Source organism: Opisthocomus hoazin, chromosome 7, assembly GCF_030867145.1.
Source record: "Opisthocomus hoazin isolate bOpiHoa1 chromosome 7, bOpiHoa1.hap1, whole genome shotgun sequence".
NCBI classification, from domain to species: Eukaryota; Metazoa; Chordata; class Aves; order Opisthocomiformes; family Opisthocomidae; genus Opisthocomus; species Opisthocomus hoazin.
In genome coordinates this window covers 53,274,104-53,292,289 of record NC_134420.1, presented here as the reverse complement: position 1 = coordinate 53,292,289, position 18,186 = coordinate 53,274,104, and positions in this window count along the sequence as shown.

The following is an 18,186-nucleotide window of genomic DNA, read 5'->3' as shown; positions in this document are numbered from 1 at the left end:
TTATTAGTGTATTACATCTAATCTTGAGCACCGGAATGGAGCTTTGTGATTTTATCAAGCAAAGGATTTTGAATATTGTTATTGGCGGATAAATGTATGCAGGAAGAGATTTTATTTACTCATTTATTTCTATTTCAGGAAGAAGAAAAGAAATCACAGAATTATTGATTAGGGAGCAATATATTTTCTGGCATTCTAATGCGGAGAATAGGAAGCTGTACAAGACATTACTGTATTTAAAAAGCAGAGGGAAGCACAAAGAAACCTCAGAAAAAAAAAATACATATGGATCCTTCTGAACAACTCACTAATCTTCTTTCCTGCAATGCTACCTTAAAGTGTTAAACAAAGAAAATTTTATCTTTTCTGCTCCTGTATGGTTATTTTCTATTCCATATCTCCCGTCTGCAGAGACTGACTTGTAGGAATTTGCAGCGTAGAGCATTTTGCAAAAACGCGGACTCCACATGTGCAGCAGAAAAGCACAAGCATGAATTCTGCTTCCCTGACTCTTCCACATCAAGGCTGTCTGGTATTCTTCCAGCTACTTGTCCTCCTTCATACATAATGTCACTTTTGATACTGTGTAGAAGGAGCCGAAAAAAGATAGCTGCTGCTGAGAGCTGAGGGACCCTTAATGCTTCATGCACTGTTACTGCCAGTAGAATCTAAGGAATTACTTTTCCCGTGATAAATGTAATTTTTTCCTGGCCCTGCATCATTAGTATGGTGCAAGAATATACTATGAGTACTCACATTTCACTTTTCCACTTTCTGTGTCACTTTCCAATATTCTTACAATGAAACTTGTTTTGGCTACTCCACGCAGTGGTTGCACTTGAACGGGCAGCTGGGTGGAACTGTCCTTGGTGAGGTGTCCCTCTCTTCACCGCTGCACTCTGGACTTCCAGTGAGCTGTGTGATGTGATACGGAATGAAACATGAGAGTACCCCAAGCACATGTATTTGTAAACCTCCTGGTCATGTCTAAATTAATAGTGTTACTCATGTTAGTAGCGCTAATGCATTAATATCACATATAAAATGTGTGACAAAAATTTGAAAAACTTAAGTAGAACAGCCTTTCAGCTCCTTCAGCACGTATGACACTAATAACTGTAATATGGAGACAACATTCAACTGTCTCATGTTTAGAACAGAGGAACAGTGATGTGATTTTTTTTTTTAATTTTGTCACTTTGTCATTTACCTGAAGTGTAACTTGGGCAATTTGCTTAACCTGTTCTCAGATTGTTTCAGCTCATAGTTACCAGAAAACAGTTGTATTGTAAAGATGGATTTCATATACTGAATACTGGCCAGTAGGAAACTTTTGAGTGTAGATTTTTGGTTTATCTTAGTTTATTCAAAACAGAAGGGCATTTACATAACTTTAGTTCCAAATTCTGAATATATCCAAAGTTAGGAACCTTTGGGTCTATGGATTTGATTTAGGTCAATTTATAATTTTATCTGTTATCAAAGTATCCATAAATATCAGCTATAACTTACTGAACACTTACAACTTCACAGTTCACCTGATGTTTAAGAGATGTTGAAGGTATCTCTTTTCCTATTTCTATTATTTCTGTATCCTGCAGTTACTGTGGAAGTGAAGCTCCTGACTGTATCACACAGAGGCTCAAGAAACACTTGCCAAATATCTTGAGATCTAGAAACAACAGAAATTACGCTTGCATATTGTTTCCAGGAGTATCAGGTGAAGGGCCAGTGAGCTGTATCCAGATACAGTATTTCATGTATCTTTGTATTTTTTTCTAATACGAATGCAGTAAACACAACCAATCAAAGGCACTGGGACCAAACAGGTAGTTCAAAATCAGGATTGCTGTTTTCTTCACGTATGGTGAAGCTCACTGTCATAAACGCAATGGCAGATGAACCAGAGCTGCCTTGCATGAGGTCAATAACAAGAACTACCAGACACTTCACTGCAGTAAGATATCTAGAATCTGCATCTAATATCAAAGGGGTTTTAACTGAAGTATGCATATCTATTTTCAGAACTCTTGCTGAACAGGTCAAGTGACAGGATATTGAATCAGCACTCCATATAAAATGAGATATGACACATTAAAAAACTATTTGAAAGTAAAGAAAAAAAATCATATGAGTAAGACGGGATTTTCAAAATCAAGAAGCGTAGGTCTCTGATTGCCTCGGAATCAATATTAAAACATTCAATGACTTCCAGAGGAGCAGATTAAGTACAATGCCGTCCACATTTGTAATTCCCACTCACAAGTATCTTTTATACATCTGAGAACAAAGAAACATAATATGCTAATGACTGTTTAGTTACTCCAGGATTTTCTTAGATTTCATTTACAAAGTATATGAGTACACATGGCTACAAATATAGCAGTGAAGCTGTAATGGTGGCCAAATAGATAATTAAACCTTTTCAAGTGCCAGAGCTGCTTTTCAATAAATTTTCTACTTGAAAAATACATTTTCAAAATGCTTCTAGCTTTAAATTTGCTTTAAAATCCTATAAATCCTCCTTTAATGTCCAGTATATATTTCTGAATTACATAGGAATTTTCTAGGGCAGACACATACCGTTAGATGTCTCTCCCTGACAAAACTACAATGACTTTTCAAGTGCAAAAATTATTTAAAGCAAGAATTATAAAAGAGATGCAAATAAAATACAGAATCGAATACTGTAGATGAGGCCATGTAGACCATCTGCAGCATAGACAGCTGTCTAAAAGATGATTATTGACATAGCTGCCAGGCCAGTGTTAATAATACCTTCTACAGTACTGGTGTTCAAAATATGTTAGTTAATGACATGATATGGACATGAGTGAAGATACAGCCCCTGAGATTTTAGCTTTCAGTATGCTGAATGGCAATCTGAGATTTAACAGAGCAAAATAGAACAAGATGTAGTTTCAATATGAAGTGAGGTGACAGGGAAGTACCACCAGAAGAATCAGGATGCTTTTCATGAAGGAAAGGGAGTGATGCAAATGATGCCTTCTGCCACCATGGCAACAGAGTTGATGTAAAAAGGTATTGCACGTTCTACCCATGATGCATGTGTAATACACTTCCATTATATCAAGTTAATTAATCCCATGTGAGAATAATTTATTTTATCATATGAGAGGTAGAAATGAATTAGCAGGAGGAAAACCTGTTGTACCTCTGGCGTATGCTTGTGGAATATGGGTCACAAAACCAATCACATCCTGGGCAGAGAAAATTGTGATCATAAATAATAATCCATTCAATGCCCCTCCCACAGGAAATATGAAAGTCTCAGAGAATATCAATAAACTAATTGAGTCTGAACAAAAACAGGATGAAATTTCAACAGAAAACTGCAGACAGAGTTAGACAGGATCTAATTACAAGGTTTTAATAGGAATATGATTAACTACAGTAACAAATATTCAACACAAAATTTCAACTATCATTGTCTTCTGAAACTTTTTGCTGAGTGGGAAGTTAAAGAGAGCAAACAAGGAGAAATTTAGTAAAAAGAATAAAAAAGAATGACAGGAATAAAAATAAAACAAGAGAATTATCACATTGGACTAGACTGACATTGCATCTACAGTACTATCCTGTCCCTAAAGAATGCATAGGATAATCCCCTTTTTCTCAGATTTAATTTTGGTCTGCAGAGGACGCCTTTCTGCAAATACAAAAAACACACAGATGTCAATGAGAAAGTGCATAGGTGACGTGCGGAAAGCAGACTCCACAATCTGTAAGATTGTAAAGTAGGTATGTTTATTCGGCACCGGGCAGCACGGGGGGGGAGTCCCACCAAAGTCGTGCACGCTGAGCAGCAGCGTGTCTCTTCATTTTATACAATCAAATATTACATATGCATTAGATTTCCCAATACACCTATACATATGCATCTATCCTCATTGCATATTAAAATTAGTTCCGAGAAATAATTTCCATATACTCCTCCCAATTGCACTTGCGCAGTGCCTCCTAGTGGTGGTCATCGGGGGTCCCAAGATGAAGGCCCATCCTCTTCATCACGGTGTCCACTGATTGTCCTTTGTTTCTGCGCAAACTCAGGTCTCTCCTGGCTCCCATCCATACAGCAGGGTCGGTCTTGACTGGTTCTAGGCGACTCCCAGCCCCTATCAGGAACTAACCCCTTTGTATGGAGATGCAAGACTCTCTGCTTCAGTTAATTTAGACCATAGATAAGCACTATCAGTTTTTTAAATGCACAGCAACTATTAGGTAATGCCACTTGTATTAAAATCCCTTTTAACCCCTTCCTTCATAGGCAAAGTGTTATGACTAGCTAAATGTGCCGTTTGGTCAATATCCTGTGATGTCATCAGCTTCTACTGAGGAAGTATCTACAGCTGCGTCATCTGTAGGAGGCTCTTACAAGATGTCTGCAAAGAGTCTGCTGTTGCTGCAATCTAATATCGAAGGATTTTGGGATCTGTTCTGTAGTTCTGCGTCATGATACAGGAATACAGCTCTACCAGACAGAAAAATCGACATGACTTTTTTACCCCAGTCCTAGTTTTGCAATTAATAGAGTCCATTAAATGAATATTTTTAATACCTCTGTATTTTTCCATAGAGGTGTTTTTCCAGATGTGGTGGCACACTAAAAAAATATTTGGCTTTTTCACTCATATAAATCCACTACACCTATATAAAAAAGATGGAACTTCTTTTACAGTTAAACACACTATATAGAAATTTTTAAAAGTAAACTAAGTATAGACTCAAGCTCAAAATGTTTAATTGACCTTAATCCTATCAATATAAAATTTGCTGCATAATCATACCAACTTACCTTGTTATTCTCACAGATTGCTTCAGTTAATCAAAATGCATATCCCTAAAGTCTTGAAAATTAAAAGACTAAGGGCATCTATGTTCAACTGGAACAACGACAAATGATTTGACATTTAGTGTCCTATTTTGACATCAGTATTGAACAAAGTATTTCAGGATGGTACTCTCTTGTTACTACACTGCAGTTATAAGGCAAAAAAGCTTTGACCTTCTGTACTATTTTTAAAAAATTAGGCAACATTTGTTAAAAGAAAACCTACCATTATTAGGAGTAGTAGTGGTTGTATCTTCCCCACATTTCAGATTCAAATATAATCAAATTCTTTTATGTGAGAGATTACTTTTAAAGTCTTGTTCAAAAATTCTGTAGAGTTGTTTACCATTGTACAGCTGTTGTGGTTTTTGATAGATGAGGTAATTCTTGTTTATCAGTTTGGTAAGCATTTTGAGAAGAAAGGTGTTGAGTAAAGATACTATTGATAAATTTATTTTGAAAGGCTGTGTAATATAGCTTCATATAGTCATATAAATTTGAGGTGAATAGCTATTGGGTCATCTGGTTCAGTTCAGCCACAAATAACTCAAATGTGTTGCATTATTTCTATTGAGTGAGTCCCCTGGGAAATTTTTCTGCAGACATAAATTTCAATACTAGAAATTGTATCCTGAGAGTCAAACTAAATTTTCCTTCACTCAATTTCATCTCACTGCCTGCTCTTCTGTTCTTGGGTCTAGCAAAGACACTTAATGTCCTTTTGTAAAAAAAAAATAAACTAGTAATTATCTTTTTCTTCTTTATTCCAGACAGACAAAGGTAAGACTTGAGCCCTTCTTAGTAAGGATGGAAAATAAATAAATAGAGAAGGGAAGATAATCAACACACAAAAGACCTCAGCAACTGGTTTGAGAAAAAGCAATAAACCGCTGTGAGACACTAAGCAAACAGATTGCAGGTAGGCAACATTAAAAGCAAGGGATTACGGTTAAGAGAGTTATTAAGTCTCTCTCTCATTCTCTTGCTTATCTGTCTACTTTGCCAGCCCTTACGGTTTCTTAGTTTAAAACTGTGAGCTTCTCTCTATCATGGTAGAAAGTGCAGCTCTGGATTCATCAAAGAGTTAAAGCTGTGTGTAATGGCTTCAGGGCTTTGTCAGTCAGGCATCAAATTATGACTGCTATCCAGTACCCTAAGTGCTTTTCCAGGTGAGATGGTTTATAAATAGAGTGTAATTATTATTAAAACATATTGTAGAAGCATCTACAACATATTCTCTTTCTGTAAAAAGTCTCAGATTTCCCTGTTTTTCAGCCTCCTTACAGCATTACAAACATTAATTTTTGTTCCCGTCCCTATTACTTAGACGTCCTTGGGCTTTTCTATTTGTAAGATTGTGCTTTTATATTGAATACTTAAATTCCATCTTGTTTCACTGTGAGTGTATTACACTGCATTTTTCCAGTATGAGTTAGATATCCTAATTCAGTTAAGTAGTCCCACAGTGGTCAATAGTCATATTTTCAAAAGAGCTTGGGTCTCATATAGGCATAAACATGAATTGTTTAGATTTTTCAGAGTACTCATGGAGCCACAATTTACAATGATCTTCTCAGTGGAACTTGAGGCTTTTTGATAATCATGTCTTAACCCCAATATTTAAATCACTCTGTTCTATACACTGACTAACTATTCCAGAGCATTTTCTGTCTCGTAAGTTTTGACTTCATAGGTATGTGCAACACCAAAAAATTAGTCTTGAACCATGTTTGGTTTTTTCCCTTTTTCAAATATTAAAGTAGTGTATTAAATAAATCTGACTCCAAACTGATTCTTTAGTCTTTCTTCTTAACTTTATGCATTACCACTTACTCTCTACTTTTTTAGTGCATAGCTATATCCAGTTGGCTGCAAGCCCTTTTAACTTCAGTCCATCTGATGCCAACTGCTACTACAGTTTCCTAAATATCCCACTCTTTCCTTAATGCTCAGCATGTTTTATATTGGTATTTATAGCAGTCACCCAAAAGAAAGAATTGATAACTAGCGGAGACAAAATCCATCTCAGGATGCACCTGCTCGTAATGACATTATTTTATATCAAATAAAGGAATAAGATAAGACTGGACCCAGATCCTGGCATATTTCATTTGATTCACATGATTATTTTCACAATAGTTCTTTTTAAAAATCTGTTCCGGCTAATTATAATTTAGGAAGCAGAAGCAGTTGCTTTTAGGTTTAAAAAAAGAAAAGCACTTGGCTGTTAAATTTCAGTGCTGTTCACTGCGACCTTCATGTTGATCTGCCAATATATTATTCCAGAGGCTTTTCCTTAAGCCATAGCAAAGGGATTTTATGTAACAGTACAACAAAGAACTAAACAAGTGTGATCGAGTTTGGGTTGTGAAGGAGTTTGGGTTTGATAGTTCAGCTTCAATGAAGCCAAATATTTGCTGTGACATTACACTGCAACAAAGTACAGCAACTTTGTGATGTAAATGTCACTAAGCAGATACAAGGAATGTCAATCACTTCCCTGGAGCTGGAATCAAAAGGCCCTGTCGTCCCACAGACAAAGGACTTGGGATTTGTGTTCTGCCAAAACTTCCCTGGAGCAGAGAGGCCAAAACAGGGTTCTGCTGGGAAACATGCCAGGAAGAAATCTGCTTTTATAGATCCAGATTCTTCGTAATTGTCTTTGGCCAAAATTTTCAAGACAGATTCTCCAAATCACTATAATTGGAGTAGAGAAATTCAGTGCAAGTTTTCATGGTTCACTCACTTCATTCAAAGTCTTTACACTTTCAAAAAGAGAAAAAATAATTGTCCTAGCATCCTGTATAACATGGTGGCACAATATTTATCAAGTTGTACTGCAACTTGGGTGACTTAAGTTCCCATTTTACAACCTGACCATCTAAGAATCCTTGTTTGCTTGAGTTTAAGCCTTGATCTATACCTGTGTTACAGATTGTGTCCAGTTTGTTCATCAGCAAATAGTTTTTGTGTTATTTGAGCTGAGAATCCAAAGATGGTCAGAAAAAGAAGAAAGCCACATCACTCCCTTGGGTACTTTTGGTAAGAAAACCTAGGATGCTGTATGGTTTTCTAAACACAGATGAACTTCGACCATATAGCTTGTTGCAGTTTCTTCAAAGCATTGAAGGTATATCATCAGTCACATTGTAATGTCATCCTGTAAACTAGTTCAAAATCATCATCTTTTTTTTAGCTGAGGAAATAGAGATAGAGATAAGCAGAGATAAGCAGTTTACGGGTTCATGTTTTTTTACAAAAAAGTCAGAGTTCAAATCACAGAGAACATGGATATTGTGCCCACATTCTGTTTATTAGACAGGGGCTAGGTTTAAAATCATCAGAAAGTAATATTTTTCCATCATTTACAGCTTCTCCCGGGTTTGCTGCACATGAATCCAAACAAAGTCTCAAAATCAGAACTCCAAAGTGCATGCAAGAAGCTGAAGACATCTGACTAATTCTACTTGCATATTTATTTCACCCTGGTAATAACTCTGGCCATTGAAGTGGCCTAAACTTCAAGGCAATAATAACATGCCTTGACTGGTTATAGCTGTGGCTATATAAAGGGTTAACTTAGAAATGCAGTAAATTGTATCAATCCTTTATTGTGGTGTTAAATAATACAGCAGACAAGAATCAATATATAACAATATATTATAATGGATTTTTATAGTGAAATCATTTATTTTTCTTCTAACAAGGACAATTTCATTTTGGCAACAGACAAGAATCTGCAGAAGAATATATGCAGAGGATAACCAGTCGAGGCAAAGACACGTTAATATTCTCCCTCTTCATCTAACCTAGTGTGTCTGAATTCAAGATTTATCTGTATCATTTAGCATTGCTCAAAGCCCCGAAAATTGTGTGTAGTGACTTTGAACAGAGATACCCTCTAGTGGTTACATTTTCAATACAAAATGGATATCATTTGCTCCTCAGAATGGAGTATTTACTTAAGAACTATGGAGATGAAAAGAGCATTTTCTCTTTTGCTTTGCCTCTGTATCAGCAGTGGGAAATAACCTTGGGTTTCTCGGATCTCTGACAAGTTAATTGCGTTCCTTCTTTTATCGCTTCAAGTATAACACTGGGAGGCTTTCATAGCCTCTTGGCCCTGTTCTGGACAGATATGACAAAATTTAGTCTCCTGAAATAGATGTAGAATCACCTTTTGGCCTGTTTTCAGTGAAAATATTTTTGTCTTCATTTCCTTCAATGTAATACAGAGAGAATTGGATATAAATTGTTGCAGAAATATTTTCTACAGTTGGAGCAAAGGGCTCACATCCAGTGCACTGGATTTTGCTCCCAGGTCTGTCGCTGAATTTCACCTTTGAATAGACATTTAAACATTGCATGGCTTAGTTTGAAATAGGTGTTACAATGATTACTTCACTCACAGCATTTTGCCAAGCATTAATTATGTATTTGTTAAATCTGTTAGACAGGCTTGAGCAGCACCACTACCTGTAGTGCCTGTTCAAAAATGAGGCTTTCTGAAGACATGTAGTAAGGGAACTTTTCCAGGATACACATGTTCCTGAAATCGTCAGAGGATCTTATCTATCTGTGCTACATGCATAGGCAACTTGCTCCTTTCTTACCATGGCTGACAGAAATTATTTCAGTATTCAGTGGTGCCTAAGAGAGAAAAAAAAAAATAGTAGCAATCCTCTATTTTCAGCTAACATATTAAAAAAGTTATCATAAGAAAACAAATATCCACAGGCCATTGGAGTGGCCATTGCACCCCAGTCCTCAATGCCCTGCAGGTACTGTAAGGTAGCCTGGTTAAAATAATTTTTCACACACTTCAGTGTACTGTAAGTACCATAAACATATTTGCTTAAAGTCTACATGTAAAATTTGGTTACCTTTGGCATCTCATCTGTGTGTGAAAATAACGTGAAAACTCCTAATTTGCAATTTTGGCTAATCCAGAGATATTGTTAGGCAGAAATCAATTATTTGTCTGTTCATAAATTTTTAGGGGAAGAAATAAAAATATCAGTCAGGCCTCTTTGTACAGGGCAAACTATAACGAAAACATGACAACGCAGCCTCTTGTCTTGGAAAGTAACCGATAACAGGTTACACATCAGATACAGATAAGGTAATGTCAAAAAACTCCCTGTGAACCTATGCTTATTTTAAAAGTGGCATAACTATTTTCGGAAGAATTATTTCTGAAATTTAATCTTGACCATCCTATTTATAGATGCATATGTTTATTTGACCTGTAACTTCATGCATTCTACGTGTACTATATGTGCCTGTTTATTGTCAAGTAAGTATAGCTACCTACCAAACTGAGATCTGAGTAATCAAAAGGAATTAATATTAATATGTTGTTTAGTGATTCTTTGATATGTGCTATTATGAGTAAAAAAACTTAATCCTTAAACAGATAAGCTCTATTCCACTTTGAAAACTCTTTTATTACTCTTCACCAGAATAGTTCAAGGACACAAGATTTCAGAAAACAAAGTAGAAGGCAAAACATCGTGAAGCCCTGTACTTCTTTAGCTCACACACTTTTCAAAAAAAAGACCATCCTACATGTGTGTGCATGTGTACACACATATATAAGGTATGCAGAAAATATATCGGGACAGATAAGTGTGCAGTAGCAAACAAGAAAGACTAAGTATGAGTTGACATACTGAGTTTTGCATCTGTGCTTTACAAAACTATCTTCCCTGCAATTTTTGCTGATGTTAATCCTGTCTTACCCAGTACAAATGAGCAGGCTGTCATAATTTAAGACTGGCCCATTAGGGTAAACTATCTGTTTTTTTCTTCAGCCATAGGAGGTACAAAACTGTAGGAGGTACAAAACCAGACATATCATTTTCAGTCAAGAAGGTGATAACCTCCATAAGACATCTGAGTGTGGTACAAGTTTTAGCCATCATAGATAAATCTGTTTGATGTCAGTAATTATATTGTCCTGGATGGCAAAAAGTACTCTTCATTGTTTTACCGTTGTCTGAAGGGTATTCTGCAAATTTCTGTGTTCTGTGTATCTTCAGCTTTTTACACTCTTCCGTTTCATTCTTCATGTCTATCAGGTTCCTGAAGAACATCAATCAGGGTGAAAACTAATTCCATTATAGCAGACTTGACCTAGGTAAAATACTCCATTGCAAAGGCTACTTCGCATTAATTGTGTAATAAAATGAGATTGTTCTTCGTATTTTTTATGAAATGTTGGAGCTGACCTCTGCTTTATGAGGCAATGTGGAAGGTAGGTATAGAAGGATCAGTGAACGGCATCATACATCTGCTCCATGAGCACTAAGACAGCTGGCATAAGCCAGCATCAGTCCAGAAGATGTGTGAGTGTGTTGCTAAGCCTGCACTAATAAGACCTACTGAGACACTACAGAATAGGCATGCAGTTTATACTCTCTTTCAACACTTGAATCAAGCCTTTTATGCAGTGGCTTAAAAACCTCCAAACAGATAAGTCTAGCCATTAAAATACCTTTCTAAGAGGAAAATACGGATTTGAGACTCCAGGCAGAGGTTCTGGCATAGGAAAGACAGGCTGTATCTCCTGCTGCAAAGACTGGTTTTGAGGGAGTTTCCATAGCAGCCCTCACTTTGGAAACCTCTTCTCAGCCCCACTCTATCTATGAGTCTCACATCATTCCCTCTCCTAATCCAAATCCAACCTTTTTGTCTGGGTAAATGTTGACTCAGCCTTCAGTTAGGTTTAGATTTAGGATTAGAGCTTGGGTTGTGAGAGAGAAAGCCAAGAGCTCCAGTTGGAGTGGGGCATCAAAGCGGCTCCCAAAGGATATTTCACTTTGCAGCCAACCCCTTCCTTCGGCATTGCCTTTCCAGCTCTCATTCAGCTGGAGCTCTAGGCTTTCTATTTCTCTCAACTGTAACCCTACCTCTAAACCGAACTCTAACCCTAGAGCTAAAGATATAGGATTTAGGTATGCAGTTTTGGGGCATATGGTTTAATCACGAGGCCACGCAATGCCTGATGATTGTACCAGCCCTCTCTCCTCCAATAGCTTCATTTGTATACTGAGGTCCATGATCAGACGTCTCAAAGGTACAGGTGTCAATACCTATTCTGAAGGCAGAATTTGGGCTCTGGATCTTATGAAAACAGAAAATTCTCTTGCTCTTGGATGAGATGTAGTTGTTTCCCATTTTTAGCATGCTTTGTTGGCTATCTTAGGCTTTCTGCTCTTTGTACGTGTGAGGAGAGAGAGTGGATGGGGAGGACAGATTGCACTGTGACTCAGTGACAGGTGTGTCTCCCTAAGCACTGCAAAGGAAGCTAAGGTCCATCATCCAGCATTTGAGATCCTGTTGCAGGTGCTGAACGCTTGAGTGTTTGAATAGCTTGCAAGTAGATAATCCTGTTCTAGGAACACAGGTATCTGCGGCCCTTGTTCACTCTCTGATGAGCCTGCATGATTCATTTCAGATAGGCCATCTTGTAACCACTGCTGGCATCACTGACGTCAAAAACCATGGTCAAGATTCAGCAGCGTGACTTTAGAAATGAAAAATTCCCAGTTTCTAATAAATATCTTGTCCCGATCCAATATCGGGGAGGTTTTGATGTGATCCCAGGAGACGAGATTAAGACGCAAATGCAGTCATATGCCGTGCAACCTTGTAAACTTTATTTTGGTGAACTGGGAACTGGTCGGGCGGGGACGGCAGCAGGGGGGGGGGAGAGAAGACGAGACAGAAAAAAAAAAGGGGTAAAGTCGGAAAAACCCCAGCAGGTGAGGAAAAGAAGTGCAGGGGGATAGGATCAGTTACCACCACCATGGGTTCCATGATGTCCAGCGATGTCCAGTCGGCTCAGTCTCTGTGCAGGTGTGGAGGCCCCGGCGAGGGTGGAGCCCAGCAGTGAGGCAGCGAGGAGCAGAGCAAGGGAGAGAGAGAGCTCCAAGGAGCATGTGCTACCCTTTTGCGCATGTGCAGAGCATGTGCGCGTACATGCAGTTCCTGCCATGCGTGCTGCCCACTTAGACAAGTCCGCTCTTGCCTGTCCACAAGCTTCTCTGTGCAAGCGCTTTCCTGCAGGTCATTGTGGCAGTTTTTTCAGAGGCCAGGAAGAGACGACAATGGCAATGTCGAGACAAAACCAGTTCGTAGCGGTCTTCTACATATCTGTACTCCCAGTTATCCAGCTGCTAACAGGTTCTGTAATATTAAGAACTTAACTCTGTCAAAGATTATTTTGAACTACATTTCTTTCCTTTTTTTCTCTCTCTTTTTTTCAAATAGAAGAACACATTTCTCTTTAATCATAATTATTCCAAATTTGTGACAGAATTATTCCTTGCAGAAAGTTAGTATGTTCTTATACCAGCCTTTTAGACATTACCTTATAGCAGCCTTCCAGTACCTGAAGGGACCTACAAGAAAGATGCAGAGGGACTTTTTACAAGGGTATGTAGTGATAAGACAAGGGGGAATGGTTTCAAGTTGAAAGAGGGTAGATTTAGATTAGATATAAGAAAGAAATTCTTTACTATGAGAGTTGTGAAGCACTGGCACAGGTTGCCCAGAGAAGCTGTGGATGCCCCTCCCTGGAAGTGTTCAAGGCCAGGTTGGATGGAGCTCTGAGCAACCTGGTCTAGTGGAAGGTGTCCTGGCCCATGGCAGGGGGGTTGGAACTAGATGATCTTTAAGATCCCTTCCAACCCAAACCATTCTATGATTCTATGATTCATTTAACAGCTGTGACATTAAACCTGTGACTGGGTAGTTTAGTGTTGCTATTGTATAGGAAACATACTCACTCATTTTATTACTGAGACATACCTGGAAAAGAAAACTTTATAAAAATGTAATCAATTGCACACTTTAAAGGTCAGCATTAATAAAAATCAACATGTAGATTATTAAGCCCATAGAGAAAATCATTAGTGATACTTTCAGGTGTTGTTAAAATGAAATATACCAAAATGCAAGAATAATGTATATTGTCTAAAAGGTACAGCAGGTTCCTTGTCCCCTGTGACAGAGTAAAGACCTTCAGAACTTAACACAGCTACCTCACAGTTTGAATTATGAGGTGACAGAGAAAAGTTACTTCATAAATTTTAGTCATTGTAGCTGCTCACCATGTATCCTTCAATGTTTCAGCAAAATAATTAATTTTTCCAGGGTTATTATGAAGCTTCTTTTATTCCCAGAAAGAATTCTGAGTTTTGGAAACTTTTCAATTCTTTCCATTTCTCCTTTTTCACACTTGTCATCATGAAAGTGTCGCTAGAAGACATTAATATGGTAATAGTGCAGGAAATGGCAGAAGCATCATTAGTGCCTAACTTGTCTATTAAGAAGGAACTCAGAATTGCTAATTATTCCCAATCAAAATCTTTGTTAAAACTGATCTCCTCATTTTCCCACTGTCTTGAAAACTTCAGGTCTACCCACCCAACCTTTCTCTCTTTCTTTTATTCTGTAATGGAAATAATCTGTTGAGTGTATGTGGCTGATTTCATTTATTGTTGATTCAGACTAAGAATCTTGTATGTTTAATCTTGTGAGTAGTCCCAGAAGTCAAAATATGTAGTTTAGGTATAGCAAAGTTTTCCAAAGAAACATAACCCTGAAATACATTGGCCCTGATCTTTATTTACATAAAGGCCCCTTTACATATTCTGGCAGCAGAAAGGAACTCTAACATGTATTTAAATAAAATTTATGCCCACTCTAAGATTTTTTTATGCTGCCAGAACTGTGTAAACGAAAATCTGGTCCACTACATTGGAGGTTTTTATTTTTTCTCTTTCAACTGTTGCATTATGTGCATGAAAAAGCATTTCTTTGTATCTTTGTAACTCTTACTATTCTGTCCAAAGACAATCAATTCCAACAACACAAATCTAGGGTTTAAAAGGAAAATAATTTTTGGAGTTGGAATAGGGAAGAGAATTTAGGATTGTCCACTTTTAAGTACCATTAAAGATAGGTGCATTTTATGAAATGCAACCAATTGAAAATGCCTTGCCTGGTTTTTCTTTTAGTATTCTGAGAAGCTGTGATGGGGCATGCTAAAAATCAGAGAGATTGGTTTGAGGACAGGAGGGAAAAGGTACTGACTGAAAGATGGCTGGCAGAAAACCAAATCTGTGACCATTCTTAACAATAGAGCAGTTACAGCTGTTTCACAATGAAAAATGAAAACCAGAATTAGTCATGTTAAGTATCATGTGTAGGTTAGGTGTTCGTTTCTCTTGAAGAAAATGTGTTATGGAGACAAATTTTTAAGAACTCTTTTAGTTTTGCTCTGATAGGACACACTTGAAACTATCTCAAAGGGAGACGTCCAGTGAATTGCTTTCAAACTGTAGTACCTCTAACCCTTAGAGTTAACTGCAGACAAATGATGGCATTTCTGTGCGATTACAGCCCGGTTCTTGGGCAGGTTGCACATAGCCCAAGTTCAAGGATTTGTATTGTCTCCCTGAGAGTCCTTTCTCTAGACTTCTTACCTGCAGTTCTGGCCTTAGCCTTGCCCAATTTTATATTTATTTTTCCTTACTTTTATGCCAAGATTGCAGTGGATTTCAGCCTTTCCCTTTGCAGTAACACCCTTTTGCTTTCCTTCCCAGTGGAACCTAAAGCCATAGAAAAGACAATACAGCTTACTGCTTTATGGTGAAACTTTTTTTTTTTTTTTCTGATTTAATTTGTTACTAAATGCAGTAGATTCCAAGTCTATATCATCCTAAAATTTCTCTGTTATTTTTTTGAAACCTATAGGAATTGAAAGTCTTCAGTGCTCCTTGGCAGCACTCTCATATGTTGAGATTTCACTTCAAACTCCCCAAGCACTGTCAGTAAAGCATTGGGTCCTGTTGATAACCTTGATTTGTACTCCTGTTGGAAAGAGCTCAGAATCCTGACTCTGCCCTCTCTCCCACTTTTTTATACACTCTTCCTGTCTTAACTTCTGATTGTCCATTATTCCTAAGACCCTGTGGATATACTACGTAGCTCACAGACTGTCTGTTCTGGAAGGGACTCTTGGGACAACTCCCTGCCCACGAACATCAGCCAAGTCTGGACAAAAAAAAGAAAGTTTTCTCCAGCCACTGAAGTGGACAACATTGTTTCCTGGATTCAGGTATAATGAAAGTGGGTACCTGGGCTTTTTAACCTGTTGGTGGCTTGTGTTCATCTGTTTGACCAGCCAAGGATGAAGATTTTTAATCCCACAGTCCTACTCAGGTTTTCTTCTGACACTATTATTAGAGGTCTTACAGCACAGAGTGAAAAATAGATGCTGCTGATTCTGATTAAAAGAATGTGGAAACTTGACCTCTTAATACAAATGATTTTTATCTTCACAGACAGAGACTCACAGAGAAAAAAATACTGAGATGTTTTGGAGGAAAGCCACATGGCAGTGTGAGCTGGAACAAAATGATTAATAGTTAGACCAAGAGAAAACTATTCGGACATAGTTACCACAAAGAGGCTGCTTGATGTGAACATGTAAATCAGAAATATCTAAAATGTAGAATCTTCCTCTTTTGTCTGAGAATTCACTGTGCTTTGCTTAACATGAGTCTATTTTTTTTGCTGTGTCCCCTTGATCATTTGTACAAAATATTTCTTTACTCTGCTTGACCTCTAAATGTTTTTTTAGTCTGCTTGAACTTTATTCTATTTTAACCACCAACTTGATTCAAACTCAAAATACTGTAAAAACTGTATAACTTGGGATACATTTGTCGCATATGAGTGAACAGTTCTCAGATGTTTTGAACGACTAAAAGTTCAGAAGCCATGTCCACCATTGCAATTCTCCCTTTATCTGGCAGAACTGATAAAAACTTAGGATTGAATGGCTGAGGAGCCTGGGTTCCCATGCTGTTTTAACATGGTTTGCAAAGTTTCTGAAACTTAGGGAAATGTTTTAGATAAGCCGGAATTGCTCTTACTGTATTGTTTTCTAAAAGAAAAATGTCCTGATATACTTCCTTATGCTTTAGTTTTAGTTATTTTGGAAATAATTCAGCAAAACTTTTGTCTAGCTTATTAAATATTACAAAAGAAGGGTCGGTGTACATAAGAATTTTGACTGATGGGTGGAAATGGGACTTTTAAAATTGATTAGATCGAAAACTGTTCCTAGGATACCTGACTTTTGTTCTGTGAACTTCAGAATGCTTGTCTGAATAACCATGTATTATTTTCACTTTTGCATGGGCAAAAGTGAGGCACATATAAGATAATTCATTGCTCTCTCTGTCCCTGCTCGTTGGTACATTGTTGTGCTAAGCACGTCAGAGCAGAAGTGAGAGACACAGCCACACAGACAACTAGTAGATTCAGACAGACTAAAGAGCATGAAGAAACGGTGAGACTATTGATTAACATGGGGGGTGGTTTTCACTGAGAGTGGCAGCCTGAGCTTTAAAGTTTCTCGTAGGCATAAAGGTACAAAATAGTTTCAAGTGCGCTAGAAGTCGGAGGATGCTGAAGTCATTTTGTGAAACTTTATAGAGAATACTTTCTAAATATGAAGAAAGGCTGAAAGCACCTAACTGAAATGTGAAGAGGGGACACTGAAGGTGGACCCGAGGCCACCCAGGTAGATAGTCGCAAATCCAAAGATGGTTGGGTCTGCAGATTCTCTCCTTGCTTTGAATCTATCAGGCCACATTGCAGAACTCTGTTTTGACCTTCATGCAAGAAACCAGAAATAACCAACCGATCTACTAGAACAAAGTTTAGCTTTTCAAACTTTTTCAAAATTTCTTCTGTTTCAGTGACATAATAGATGCCACAGCTGATAGAGAAAGAGTTGTGGAAGTCTGGAAATATCAGCAGAGTGAGAATCAGAGTACTGAAGACTGAGTGTGAACATAAAGCAACCTGCTTATTCTTCAGCATTACTTATCATCGGTGATATTTTAGGCAGATATTAAAAAAATAGAGCTTAAAGAAAGATACTGTGCTGTATCCACTGCAAAACTACAAGACTGCAAGCACTGTATAAAGCAAACAAACAATCTCCATCAAACCAAACAAAATCTTCTTCAAAGCCACAAAGGTAATTGGTACAACAGCTTTAAATTTCTAGAAGGAAACATACTTTCTTAGCATGATAAGTGAACTCAGCCCAAATCATCCCACAGTTCTGGCAGGTTACCTTGTTTTCAATGTGTTTGTTTTGATACTAAAACTGAATTGTCATCACTTTGTGGCAACAGATAATATTCCTTGAAAGTGTGCAGAAGTTACTGTAGAGCAAAATTTCTTCATTGCCATTCAAGGACAACGAAGACATTATCAAAATACTTGAGAACACAAGATTTTGTAAG